The 13749-nt window shown below is 43.4% G+C and overlaps 1 protein-coding gene across 4 annotated transcripts in view; it reads left to right on the forward strand.

Annotated features, from left to right (window-relative positions):
• RARA (retinoic acid receptor alpha) overlaps positions 1-13749 on the forward strand; it is a 188479-nt gene that overhangs the window by 117533 nt on the left and 57197 nt on the right. The gene's annotated exons all lie outside the window — the stretch shown is intronic.

Here is a 13749-nt window from a genome sequence, read left to right on the forward strand (position 1 = left end):
ATTCTTGTGTGTGTATATGTGTGTGTGTATATATATATATATATATATATATATATATATACATACACACATGGTACATGTGTGTATGCATAGTTATGTATATTTATACATGCTTTCCATAGGTAATTAGAGAATATTGCTCTTTTGTTTTAGAATAGACTGTAACATCGGCATTATTTTACTAGCTTAGTATCATTTTATACATTTTACATATTTATCGTTGGCTGTATGCTTCTTTTTGTTGGCCTTGTGGGTCATAAAGATATTACTTGTGTAATGACATTTATATGTGCTCTGTAGATAGTATTGTACTATGGGTATTAGGTCAGCTACGATTGCTTACTATATGTTTTTGTAAACTAAGAATTTTTCATTTCCTTTCGTTCCCCTTTCAATGCTATTGTCGTATCTCTCGACTCCAGTACGATAGCACTTTTCCTGGTCGTTCTCCACAATAGGGCCATTATACTAGAAAGAAATAAAAGACATTCTCAGCCTCACTAAACAGGCTCGTAGCCCAGGGTTTTAGATGATAGCACAATTCTTCCTCTTGTATCATTGCACCCATTCTGTCTTTGGGCCTGGGTAAAATTCACTTTAATAAGGATCCCTCACTTCAGTGTCGGAGAGAACTGAAGATATTTCTCCTCTGTAATCCTGTTTGGAGGATGAGTTTATATCGTATCTGCGTGCTTAACCCTTTCAATCCTACCGGATTATATTTTTCACCCATTCGGGGTATGTTGTTTGAACTCCTTTATTTGTTCAGATTTGTTATTTATGACTCCTATCTGGTTGTTCGTTGACATGTTTTCTGAGATTTTCTTTTTTTACATACCTTCAAAAATAAATTCACATCGGCCTTAAATGCTACACACTTCATGATTTTCTATTATTTTTAGGAAAAATCTAAAGATGTTAAGTATATGAGAATTCTGTTTGTATTTGTAGAAGTATTATTTGTATTCACTTGATATGGGGTTGCTATTTTGACGCCATAGGGCCCCGAAAAAAGACCAAAAACAAGGTTCAACATTGCCTCACGCTTCTATGGATCATCTACATAAGCCTCCTATGTCACAACTTCAAAAACATTCCAGCACCCCAACATTTTTGTGAGTTTATTAGGTTGAACATGAAGTCATCAATGTGTTTCTGAAGGACCAAACTCTATACACAATAACTTTTGAGAAAAAGTTTGGTCCTTCAGAAATACATTGATGACTTCATGTTCAACCTAATAAACCCACAAAAATGTTGGGGCGCTGGAATGTTTTTGAAGTTGTGACATAGGAGGCTTATGTAGATGATCCATAGAAGTGTGACCCGAGAACATACCTAATTTTCATCTAGACTGTCCCCTGACAATGTAAACACAGTCGAGTCACGTGAACTGGCGGCATTACATATTCTTGGTGTCCGCTTATCGTACTCATTTGCCCTCTGAGCTGCATGTTTATAGGGAAGTCAGGGATATCTTATTAGGGAAGGAATTGGTTCTATCCTCTTATGATTGCCATAAAACTACGCCTTTCTATTCCCTACAATGGGGTTGTCCATCAGATATCTGTCAGATGCTGGTAATACGCTGCAATCATTGTGATTGGCATCAGGCATATTACACACATCAGATGAGTATTCTGCCAAATCAGACAGATTTCCATCCGCCTAATTGGCTATTTACATGGACTATTTTGGTATCATATTGGACTGATTGCCCATAAATTGCTGAATTATATAGATACTAGTATGTGCACAGGCTCCCATACTAATGTCGGCCAAACCCGCTGATATTGATGGGTTCAGCCGACACTTGATATGTATGGGGGCGCCTGCCAACTGGTCATTGGGGGAGATGTCGATGAGACATGGCCTATTTAGGCCCTCCAATCGCTTTGTGAACACTCCAGAAAGATGGCCAATACGGCTGTCAACACAACGGTTATTCACCCGACAACTTTATACATCCTGTAGCTTTGAATAATTAGTTTTACACAATGTGAAAAGTTATTTCTAACTTTTAGAAATCAATTTGTTTAAAAGAACTGAGTATTTTTAGTAGTTTATACCTTTTAATGGCTTACTGAAAAGATGGCAAGCTTTCGAGACTACTTGGGTCTCTTCATCAGGCCAAGTATAACACAAAATCTGAAGAGTCACATATTTATACACAACAGTATTCCTTTGTAGGTTGTCGTTTTTATTGTTTTTGGGTTTTTTCTTCTATATTGCAGTTTTGACTTTTTGTTACTATGAAGGAAATTGCTTATCAATCAGATTGAGGCAATCATTAGCCTATTTTAGGCATCTGTACTGAGAGATGGGGGTAGCACCTACCTTGCAGGGTTGGCAGAGATTAAACAAGTGGTTTACTTTGTTTTTTTATCTCATCTCTTTATCTATGAGCCTTTAGAGGAGGGTCTATCTCTCCCCACACCATATAAACACTAGTATTTATTGGCCCCCCCACTGTGTATACACAGAAGAGCCAAGAGATCAGAGGGGAAGCACTGGGCTCCATGACACCTCCCTATGCACTTTCTGTACACTTGTCTGTGGGTGGGAGTTGAGTATGGGGCATGTGGTTGTGAACAATGGGCTTTGCATTCCTGAAAACTGTGTTTTCATGGGTTTTATGTTCAAGGAGATAAAAAAAAAATCCCAGCATACTTCTAGCCATTCAATGACTCTAGATTATTAGGGGTTAATTAATTAATGGTAGTATTGTTCGGTATGTATGAAGCACCAACGCATTGTGTATCGCCATCTATAGTGTATATATCTCAATGCAAGTAAATCTGTGCTTGTTCTAATGTCCCTGTCCCAATGGCCTTGCTAAGTATAGAAAGTAGGTACAAGACAAAAGATGTGAGAAGATTCACACAGCGACGTTCACCGACTGTCGCTTCGTAGAAAAACCCAGGGTTAATCATCCTGTAGAAAAGTGCTACCATTACATATGTTGGGGGGCGTCAGCAGTACTGTTTGCAGAGCATAGCCATTGTTCTACTGCTCGAAGACGGCCTGCAACGTGTATGAGTCAATGAGAAATGTTAGAGGCAATGTAGGTTTGGTGACTATAGGGGAAGATTACCCCCTATGTCCTGTGCCAACTGCACTACAATGAGTAAATGGAACTGTGCAGCAAAAAAAGTTTTAGGCACGCCTGTCCCGAGATGGGTAGAGCGTTGTGGCCACTTTTCTGTTTCAAATGACTGTAGTTCTGAAGTCAAAAGTGTTGGACATGTGCAATGTCGTATAGATGCCGTATATGATTAAAGGGTAACTCAGAGCAAATTCTGTACACTTTGTAATGCCTAAGACACTAATGAGTATCCTTGTGCCATGCTCCACCCCTGATGCCCTCCGATAGACATAATACAGTGTGTCAGGTTGGCCTGGAGTGATCCTTTAATGCGCTTTTTTTATGGCAGTCATTAAGGCGCCTTATTTTAAAGTGCCATGTTTTTCCGCCACTGTAGGGTAAATCCAGTACGGCTGTCCCATACTGCACTAGAGTGGGTCCCCCGGTCCACTGACAGACCACCTCCTGCTCTTCCAGCTGGCCGGGATCAGAGGCACCTCATATCCTGGCCATTTAACCATTTGATCGTTCAGGTCAAGAGTGACTATGGCCTAATCAATGGGCACTGCAAATGACATGTTCAGTGACTAATGGATCCCCAGTACAGTCCGCCCTGGCGACTTAGAAAGGACTTTATGGCAGTCTATATGCGTAGCCTGGTAGTTGGGCTCAGGTAGAAGATGATTCATCAAGACTGGTGTTTTGTACATGAGTCTTGATCCAGAGTGCTCTAGAATAAAGATCCCATACATATTAGAAAGCCTTTGGTGAATGATCATTCAGCCGATGGCTATTATTATCATTATTATTATTATTTATTATTATAGCGCCATCAATTCCATGGCGCTTTACATGTGAAAAGGGTATACATAATAGGGACAAGTACAATAATCATAAACAGTACAAGGCACAGACTGGTACAGGAGGATAGAGGTCCCTGCCCGCGAGGGCTCACAGACTACAAGGCTCTCCTGAGTTCCCAATACACAGGAACGCATGGCCAAGTGCTCATGTGTGATCTATGGGAGAGCCAGTACTAGACTCCCCGGTCAGTGGCTTGTCTTCAGAGAACAAAAGAATAGGCTGTCGGAAATCCGATGTGCTAGACCCTTCTATACTCCAGCATAGTCTGTCGGGAGAGTCGGGAGGCCCCCTTACTTATTAGACTGCGGTCTGCAGGTTTACCTAACTATAGTCCAATATAGATGGAGGACCGGCAGATGCATGATATTAAAGACGTTCCGTCATATGGTCAATATTGGCCAGTTTCCTCTGTTATTTTATTCCCACGTTTCCCTGAGTTTTACTTTTTAAAATCCACCATATGATTTGATAGATATGGGTCTTTTTATTTGATGCTAATTTTTAGGGTCTTTCCAAGGGAGCGTGGCTCAAGGTTTCACTAGGGGCGTGTCTTCAGTTTGTATTGCTTACACTGTTAGCCTTGCCCATTTATAAACACGATAAACATTTGCACTGATTAAAAAGACCCATATATCTCAAACTTTAAAGCTGATTTTTAAAAGAAACACAAAGTTTGGGAGAGGATCAGGAATAAGCTAAAATTGACCACTTTTGACCTGATGACAGGTCCTCTATAACATCCGGGGCACACCTCTCAGCTGCCTTTCCGCCAGCTTCAAGGGTGCCCAGCCATGCCCCTTTCTTGGTAAGCATCTTTTGCTTTTGAAAACTAGAGGTGCATTTACACTGAATGATTATTATGAATGAGCGTTCCTAGGAATGCTTCTTCCACGCTAATCGTGCAGTGTAAACAGGCCGCTGACTCCTGATGAATGAGCGAAACGTTTTTTCTTTGCATAAAATGATCTTTTTGTGCTGCACAAAAGATATCGTTCTCTGCAGCGCATTGTCCTGTGTAAACAGAACCTGTGCTGCCGAGAACAATGTCAGCCTATGCGCACTAAGTGATCTATGACAGATAGGTAAGTGCCGTCTGTCAGCCTACACAGGTTATAAAATGATTGCTAATAGGTATATATCTATAGCCAGTCATTTGATGCCATTCGTTGGTTTGTGTAAATGTGCCTTAAGGCTGCTTTACACGAGACGAGCTATCGTGCGATGCATCGTCGGGGTCACGGTTTTCGTGACGCACATCCGGCATCATTCACGACGTCGTCTCGTGTGACACCTCCGAGCGCCGCAGTATCGCTCACAAATCGTGAGTCGTGTACTCGTCGCTCACTTTTAAAAAATTGTTTAATTAAAATGGCGCCGGTTGTTCATCATACCCGGGGTAGCATACATTGCTCCGTGTGACACCCTGGAAACGATGAACACAGCTTACCTGCGTCCCGCGGATCCTGGCGGCTATGCGGAAGGAAGGAAGTGGGCGGGATGTTTGCGTCCCGCTCATCTCCGCCCCTCCGCTTCTATTGGCCAGCCGCTGTTTGACTTTGCTGTGACGCCGAACGTCCCTCCCCCTTTAGCAAGAGGATGTTCGCCGACCACATCGAGGTCGCTCAGCAGGTAAGTACGTGTGACGAGGGCTTCACGACTTTGTGCGACACGGGCAGCGATTTGCCCGTGACGCATAAACGACGGGGGCGGGTACGATTGATCGTGAAAACGCACAATCGGTTGTCTCGTGTAAAGCAGGCATTAGGCCTTAAAGGGAATCTGTCACCAGGTTTTTGCCACCTAATCTGAGAGCAGTATACTGTAGGGGCAGAGATCCCAATTTCAGTGACATGTCCAAAAACATACTCATAGGGACTCTAGATTGTGAGCCACAATGGGGACGGTGTTGCCATTGTATGTAAAGCGCTGTGGAATTAACAGCGCTATATAAATGAATAAATATGATTATTATTATTATTATGTGTCACTTACTGGGCTGCTTAGTGTAGTTTTGATAAAATCACTGTATAATCAGCAGGAGATTATCATTAGCGGACTATTTGTCGTGCTGCCAGGTAGTCCAGCATATACATGAGCTCTATATAACTGCTAGATCGCCAACAGAGAAAACATTGATTTTATCAAAATGACAGCAAACATCTCAGTAAGTGACACATCGCTGGAATCAGGGTCCCTGTCTCTACATTATGCTGCTCTCAGATGGGGGAGCAAAAACCTGATGACAGATTCCCTTTAATTAGCCACATCTATGACCAAAAGTTATGGCAAAAAGTGTAAAAAGTTGTCACAACATTAAGGTCCAAACAGGCCGGTTTATATTCATGTAAATGTTGCTGTAGGTTCTCAGGAAAAGACGTTTGCGATCACTGATCATTCGTCCCCTCCCCCCATCCAGCCTGATGTGGCCGATAACAGAAAACAATCAAATAGAGATTGGCTAGGATTTTGGCTTTGTTTCTCTCTCAATATTTTCCCGAGCTGTTTTTTGTGAAGCGCAGGCTTTCTGGAGATCCCATCTGTGTGTGACATTAGGTGTGCGTGCACGTGGCGGGAGGAATAACTGGAATGTTCTTTGTATTCTAAGAACTGACATAAAAGCGCTTCTATATAAACGTGCAGGAGGGGAATCCACCACATATTACAAGAATTAACCTATTTTGGAACACATTTCTTTTTCTACTACTCCGGAGCATTTAGCACATGTGCAATCAGGTATTCTGCGGATCATTCCTGGAGTGCTTATGAGGCCAGTGCGGTTGTGTGATATATATGTCACCGGCCGTTATTGGCGCTTCCTTTAGTTGTATATCATTATATTGCCTTCATTTGTATCTAGTATAAAAAAAAATACGACTGAGGATGATCACTATCTATATTCACATGAGGAAAGTCGCGTCCTGCGGCGGAGAAGATGCAAATATTCTCGCTCTGTTTTCCTTTGGAAAGTAACAAGTAATCACACCCCACCCCCAATAGTGCCTGCCAAGTAGAAAAATGTATATACTACACCGGGATGCCAGCCATATGGGTTGTCTGGTTTAGAAAAATAAATTATTTGACTTATTAGTACTTTCGAGGGAAAAGGAAGGGGTCTTCCCATTTAGGACCCTTATTCTTTTAAGTGAGCTTCATATCTACTCATTACAAACACTGCCCTTTGATTCTTGTGGGCACTGTGTAATGCTTCATCTTCCCTGCGGAGGTGCTGTAGGGATTTTCTACAGATGCTTGAACATCCTGTGATCATCTAAGGCTAAGTTCACACTTGCGTTGTTTTGCATCAGTCACAATCCATCACCTTGAGGAAATACGGTATCCTGCAAAATATTTTGCAGGATTCCATTTTTTACCCACAGACTTATATGGACGATAGATTGCGACTGATGGCCTTGCGTTGCGTCTGCCACGTGATGGATCAGTCGTGGAACGACTGACTGTCGGGCGGCAGGAACACAGCATGTAACGTTTTTTGAGCGGCGGAATCCTTTTGTTTTCATTGTGCATGCTCAGATCTTGTGTTTAATCAGTGAAATCAATGTCTCTCTCTCTTGGCAGCCGAACGATCAGCTGATCGGCCGGAGGCGGTGCTACTGTGAATGATCGGCCGGCGGCGGTGCTACTGTGAATGATCGGCCGGCGGCGGTGCTACTGTGAATGATCGGCTGGCGGCGGTGCTACTGTGAATGATCGGCTGGCGGCGGTGCTACTGTGAATGATCGGCCGGTGGCGGTGCTACTGTGACTGATCAGCTTTTGTCCGTAGCCGGCTACTGTGAACGATCAGCTGATCGCCCGGCGGCCGGCTATTATGAACGATCAGCTGATCGCCCGGCGGCTGGCTATTGTGAACGATCAGCTGATCGCCCGGCGGCCGGCTATTGTGAACGATCAGCTGATCGCCCGGCGGCCGGCTATTGTGAACGATCAGCTGATTGCCCGGCGGCCGGCTATTGTGAACGATCAGCTGATCGCCCGGCTATTGTGAACGATCAGCTGATCGCCCGGCGGCCGGCTATTGTGAACGATCAGCTGATCGCCCGGCGGCCGGCTATTGTGAATGATCAGCTGATCATTCACAATAGCTGGCCGCCGGTAAAACAGTAACGTATCGTTTTTTTTCAGCATCAGTCACATCAGTTGTGCCACTATCTGCAATGCATCCGTTACATCAGTCACACAACGGATTGGAACTGATGCAAAACAACGCAAGTGTGAACTTAGCCTTAGCCTTGAGTCACATCCACATACCTGTAGCTTACTGACTGCTTCTTAGTATACTCTGCCTTCTCGTGGTTTTAGCCGTGGATTTCCATCAATACACAGCTGTTTTATCCTTGTTGCCCAAAGTTAGAGCACTCTACAAATTAGACACCATTGTCTAGAACAGCAGAATGTATCTCCTCCGAACCACCAGAATAAACAACCCTGCCAGATGATATTAATATCTGCCTAAAAATAACTGAAGAGCCAGAAGGAAAAAAAATGTTTCAGGCCGGATTGTGTTTTGTTGTATTTTACAATGACAAATAGATTGCAGTATCAGTTTTTCAATCCTTAGCTGCTGACTGAGGCTCAGATTGGTGTATAAAAAGATTGCTCCTGCATGAAAAGATGGCCATACACCTTATACAGCAGTTTCTTCAGCCCCACCTCATATACAGGCAAGTGTTCTCAATGGGGAGAGGAAAGTACACTGCTGCCAGACACCTCTGGGGCCAGCCTAGTACCTGTGAAAGCAAAATGATTGGTCATGTTGAAATCCAACATGTTCCACCATCCTATTAGATGGTCGACTGCCCTTCATATAATGTGTAGAGGTGTGTATGACCACTTTATAGGGATGGAGGTTGGAAGAAATTGTCACCGATCAGTGGAGGATCAACTACTGGGATGCCCACTTATCACCAGGGGCAGTTTTATACCTGTTAGAATAAAGCAGCAGTGCTCGTAGGCCACGCCATTCATTCCCTATGGGCACATCACATCGGAAATGCATAGAAAGTGAATGGAACGGTGGTTGAGCTCACGCACTTGTGCACTGCTGCTCCATTTTAATGGGGATATAAGCGCCTTTTTCTGCTAAATGGTAGGGTCCCCAGTGGTCGAACCCCCACCAGTGTAGAAATGATCACTTACCCTCGGATAGGTTTTCTGGCAACTAAATTAGCCCTTTAACAATCTGTATTATGAACATGGGCACCCTGTGGTCCTGCTGTACCAAACACAGAGCACCATGTGTAACCCAGTATGTGGCGAGTGCCTGTGGTTCTGTGTGATGCCATGCCATCCTATATACGCCTATAGAAGAATACCTGAGTGTCTGGTATGGGTAGATATCTTTGTTTGGGTGCCATACTTTGGATCTGAGCAGCATGTATTATGGCCATATGTATTCGCTCTAAAGGCCCCGTCACACACAGAGATAAATGTTTGGCAGATCTGTGGTTGCAGTGAAATCATGGACATATTGTTCCATTTGTACACAGCCACAAACCTGCCACTGATTGTCCACAATTTCACTGCAACCACAGATCTGCCGCAGATTTATCTCTGTGTGTGATAGGGCCTTTAGTGGATGTAAAGTTGTATATTTCAGACCATGTACCTCCATTGGGCATAGGCGGTAGCACCTACACTCACCTATACCATTACGTATCTCAAGGTATCTTCATCATACTAACATTGCTTCGTCATCATAGATGTGAAGGTTGATATGCCATATTTCTACCCCAGTGGCCAGTTTAGGGCCCCCTCGCTGCCTCTGTATGTATATAGGTCGCCCAGCTGATGGTGGGGCGCTGTGGTTGTAGCATGTGACCACTTTGATAGGATTAGTAGTGATTAGCGCAGCACAGAGTCAGCAGAGCTATGCACAGAGCAGGGAATGTCTACAGTTAGGTATCATCCATTTCTTGCCATTCCCCGCCTTCCCCCCACCATTACCACCTTCTTCCTTCCTTTGTAATGCGGGATCTTCCCCTCCCAGGCACAGATAACACAGGAATCTCTGCTTTGTGTGGCCTCTGACCTTCTGTGCTTATCTAGATGAGCATTACAGGGAGGAGCTGGTAAATATGAGCAGAACAGGAGGCACAAGTTATATAACCCAGCAAATCTCTGCTCCAAAAAAACCTCAACACCACCACAGTCAGACCCTCCGCCCCTGCACACTGCATTAAGCTGCCCATACACATAGATTATTCGGTTCCCTTCTCCCAAGTAGAAAGCATTCTCAGCTTTGCTAAATCTGATGCCTGTTTTATCTTTATTATGAAAGACCTTATGTAAAGGTATATTCCTTATATAAGGTAACTACAGTGTGTAGCTATAGGCGCTTCTTCCATATTGTGTTCTATATGGCACCGTATTATGGAGATATTGTTTGAAATGAACCATGTTGGATATGAACAAGGTTACAGCATGTGCCCACTGACTTCTATGGGTGCGGTATTATTATATAATTCACAGGCTGTATTGGAGCCATAATTAGAGATGAGCGAACCTGAGGTTCAGTTTTTGAGCCGAACACCAACTTAGAAAAACAGGGCTCAGGGTTTGGGGTTCGGAGTCCAAATGCCCGCCAACCCTCCCCCAAAAGTGCATTATGGCTGGCTGTATGTGAGCGGAGACTCAAACTGCCAATCAGTGTTTCCAAACCTTCTCGCCCAAGGTTCGGACACATGGAGGTTTGGTTCCTTTGCTGCCTGCAAACCAAATCTCAAAAGGTTCACTCATTTTTAGCCATAATACACTCATGTGCGTGAGCCCTAACACTATTGATACTATTTTGCCTTGATAGTGTACGAGAGACAAGGTTTAATTGTGCCCAATTGTGTCCATACTTAATAAACTGAAATAAAAACCTTCTACGGGTACATCTGATGTTCAGAATAGCTTGGTGCTGGCCCAATGACTACCTCTCAATAGCCGAGAACCCTGTGTGATCCAGAGGATGGGCATGCATGCCCTTTACTGTTGGTTGCCCTTCGAGGATTGTCTCTTGACAGTCTTTATAGATAAACTCCTAAACTTCTGTCATGATTCCAGCTTTACACAGCCATTTGCTGACTATTGACTTGTTTGGCCACCTGGAGATTAATATTATCATTGGTATGAGCCCAGTCTAATTTGTCTAACTATTGGATATTACATCTTTCTAAGTTGCACCATTTTCATAGTCTACTCTACGGTATAAACTGGCCTTACAGTTGTTTCTCCCGAGTAGCTTCGGTATAAACTGGCCTTACAGTTGTTTCTCCCAAGTAGCTTCGGTATAAACTGGCCTTACAGTTGTTCAACAGTTGTTTCTCCCGAGTAGCTTGACTCCGTAGAGCTTGCATGTTTATTCCAGTAGGAAGGAAAAAAATTGATGCTATCTGGAATATTCAGCTTAAATAGTAGATTGAGCATCTTAATATCCAACATGTCTGTTCCTTGGGAAGCCGCCATACCTTGAGACCATCGGGCTGGTTTGTGCACAGGTGACAGTACACTTTAGATAGTTTAGGCTGACCACTAATCCTCTCGACTCCTCAAAACACTTGGGTTGGCAAAATGATCATGGGTTTTAGCTTCTTTTTTATTAGTTTTAATCATTGCATAATCAATGTTCACATATTATATGCAAGTTTTCTATAATGTCTATATACTATAACTAGTATTCATAGACCTATTATAATAACATAAATAGAGAATGAACAGACTAAAGGGTAATAGGGAGAGGAGGGTTTGGTTTCCGTTGCATGTGAAGAGGGTTTTCCCTGGTGAGAGTGGACATCTCTGAAGGCAGCTTATCTATGGGGGGAATGAACATCTCTGAAGGCAGCTTATCTATGGGGAGAAGTAAACGATCGGGGGCTGATGGTTAATAAACCCAATCCTTTTATTTTTTATTCCCTCTGACGTTATTTTTCTGGGAGCAGTTGAGAGGCTCCCATGCACATTAGATGGTCATCCAGTTCCATTGAAAACACTGGGTTCAATCAACGTTTCCCTAGTGTGTGTCGGGACTTCACTTTTTAGCTACTTCCTTAAAGGGATTGTCCATATTGTTAGCCTATCCTTAAGATAGCTCATCAGTATGAAATTTATGTGGGTCTGTCAACCGGCACCTCATCGATCAGCTGAACTATGCTGCGGAAGTGGCCGGAACGAAGCGATATATGGGGCTGATCACAACGCATCCTATATTCCATAGTCTTTGGAAAAATGAAACTTGTGCTCTGATTGGTTGATGTAGTCTTTTGAACTATTTTAATATGTTTACTTTATTGGGCCTCATATCAAACTGTCTTGGGAGTGAATTTTAGTTGATTGGTGTAGGTGTTGGATCCCCACCTATCAATATGTCAGTTATGGACGACCACCTTAGGCTATGGTCCTACTATGAGCTTTTGATGTTGCAGAATTTCTGCACCTATTTTATATATTAGGTTGCCTTCATTTTTTACTGTGTTTTTGTTGTGTTTTTATTTCTGCAGTTAATCTTTTGCGGTTTGTCATGTTGTAAACAAAGCTTTGTTTTTTTTTACACTTTTAGCTTTGACAAAACTTTATTTATATACTTATTGCTTATTGTTAGGGGTCCCAATGGTCGGACCCCCACCGATATAGATTTGATCACTTATTCTTGGTGCACAGAGGGGAGGTCATGTATGTTTCATAACAAAATCGTATCGAAAACAGCCTGTATTACGAGTGGGAGCCTATATTTCTGGCTACTATTTTGGCCACTTAAGCAGGCTTTACATGCTACGAGATCGCTACAGTGATCTCGTTGGGGTCACGGAATTTGTGACGCACATCCGGCCGCATTAGCGATGCCGTTGTGTGTGGCACCTATGAGCAATTTTGCATCGTCGCAAAAACGTGCAAAATCGCTCATTGGTGACATGGGGGTCCATTCTCAAATATCGTTACTGCAGCAGTAACGAAGTTGTTCGTCGTTCCTGCGGCAGCACACGTCGCTCCGTGTGACACCGCTGGAATGAGGAACCTCTCCTTACCTGCCTCCCGGCCACTATGCGGAAGGAAGGAGGTGGGCGGGATGTTACGTCCCGCTCATCTCCGCCCCTCCGCTTCTATTGGCCGGCTGCTGTGTGACGCTGCTGTGACGCTGCTGTGACGCTGAACGAACCGCCCCCTTAGAAAGGAGGCGGTTCACCGGTCACAGCGACGTCGCAGGGCAGGTAAGTAGTGTGACGGGTCTGGGCGATGTTTGAGATTTGCCCGTGTCGCACAACCGATGGGGGCGGGTACCCACACTAGCGATATCAGTACAGATATCGCAGCGTGTAAAGCGGCCTTTAGTCTCTTTACATGCACTAATTATCATTTCGATTCTTTCATTCATAAATGATCAATGACTGATCTCTCATATATGGCCAATCAATACGTTCTGCGGTGCGACTATTTTGATCAGTGACCTATTCATCTCTCATATTCTTGCATAAATGTATTAATTATCAGTCTCATGCATGTATGTATAAGCGATTTTACTTTAGATAGTTACAGTATGACCATGAAAATCACCTAAGCACAGAATTTCTACCATTGAGAAGTGATCCATAAAACACAAGTTGTTTTTCAGAATTGGTATTTTCCGTTCTGTTTAAAAAAAAAATCTGGCTTGTAAAACGATAACCTCTGTCCTGGAGGCATTTAAATAATGAATTTGTCCGAATGTCTGGATTCATGCTGTCATCTTCCAGTGACATCCTGCTTCCTGAGGTCACGCTCTCATTGCTCTAATTTATAGCCAAAGACAGCTTTGTGCTAAGG

Source organism: Anomaloglossus baeobatrachus, chromosome 5, assembly GCF_048569485.1.
Source record: "Anomaloglossus baeobatrachus isolate aAnoBae1 chromosome 5, aAnoBae1.hap1, whole genome shotgun sequence".
NCBI lineage: Eukaryota > Metazoa > Chordata > Amphibia > Anura > Aromobatidae > Anomaloglossus > Anomaloglossus baeobatrachus.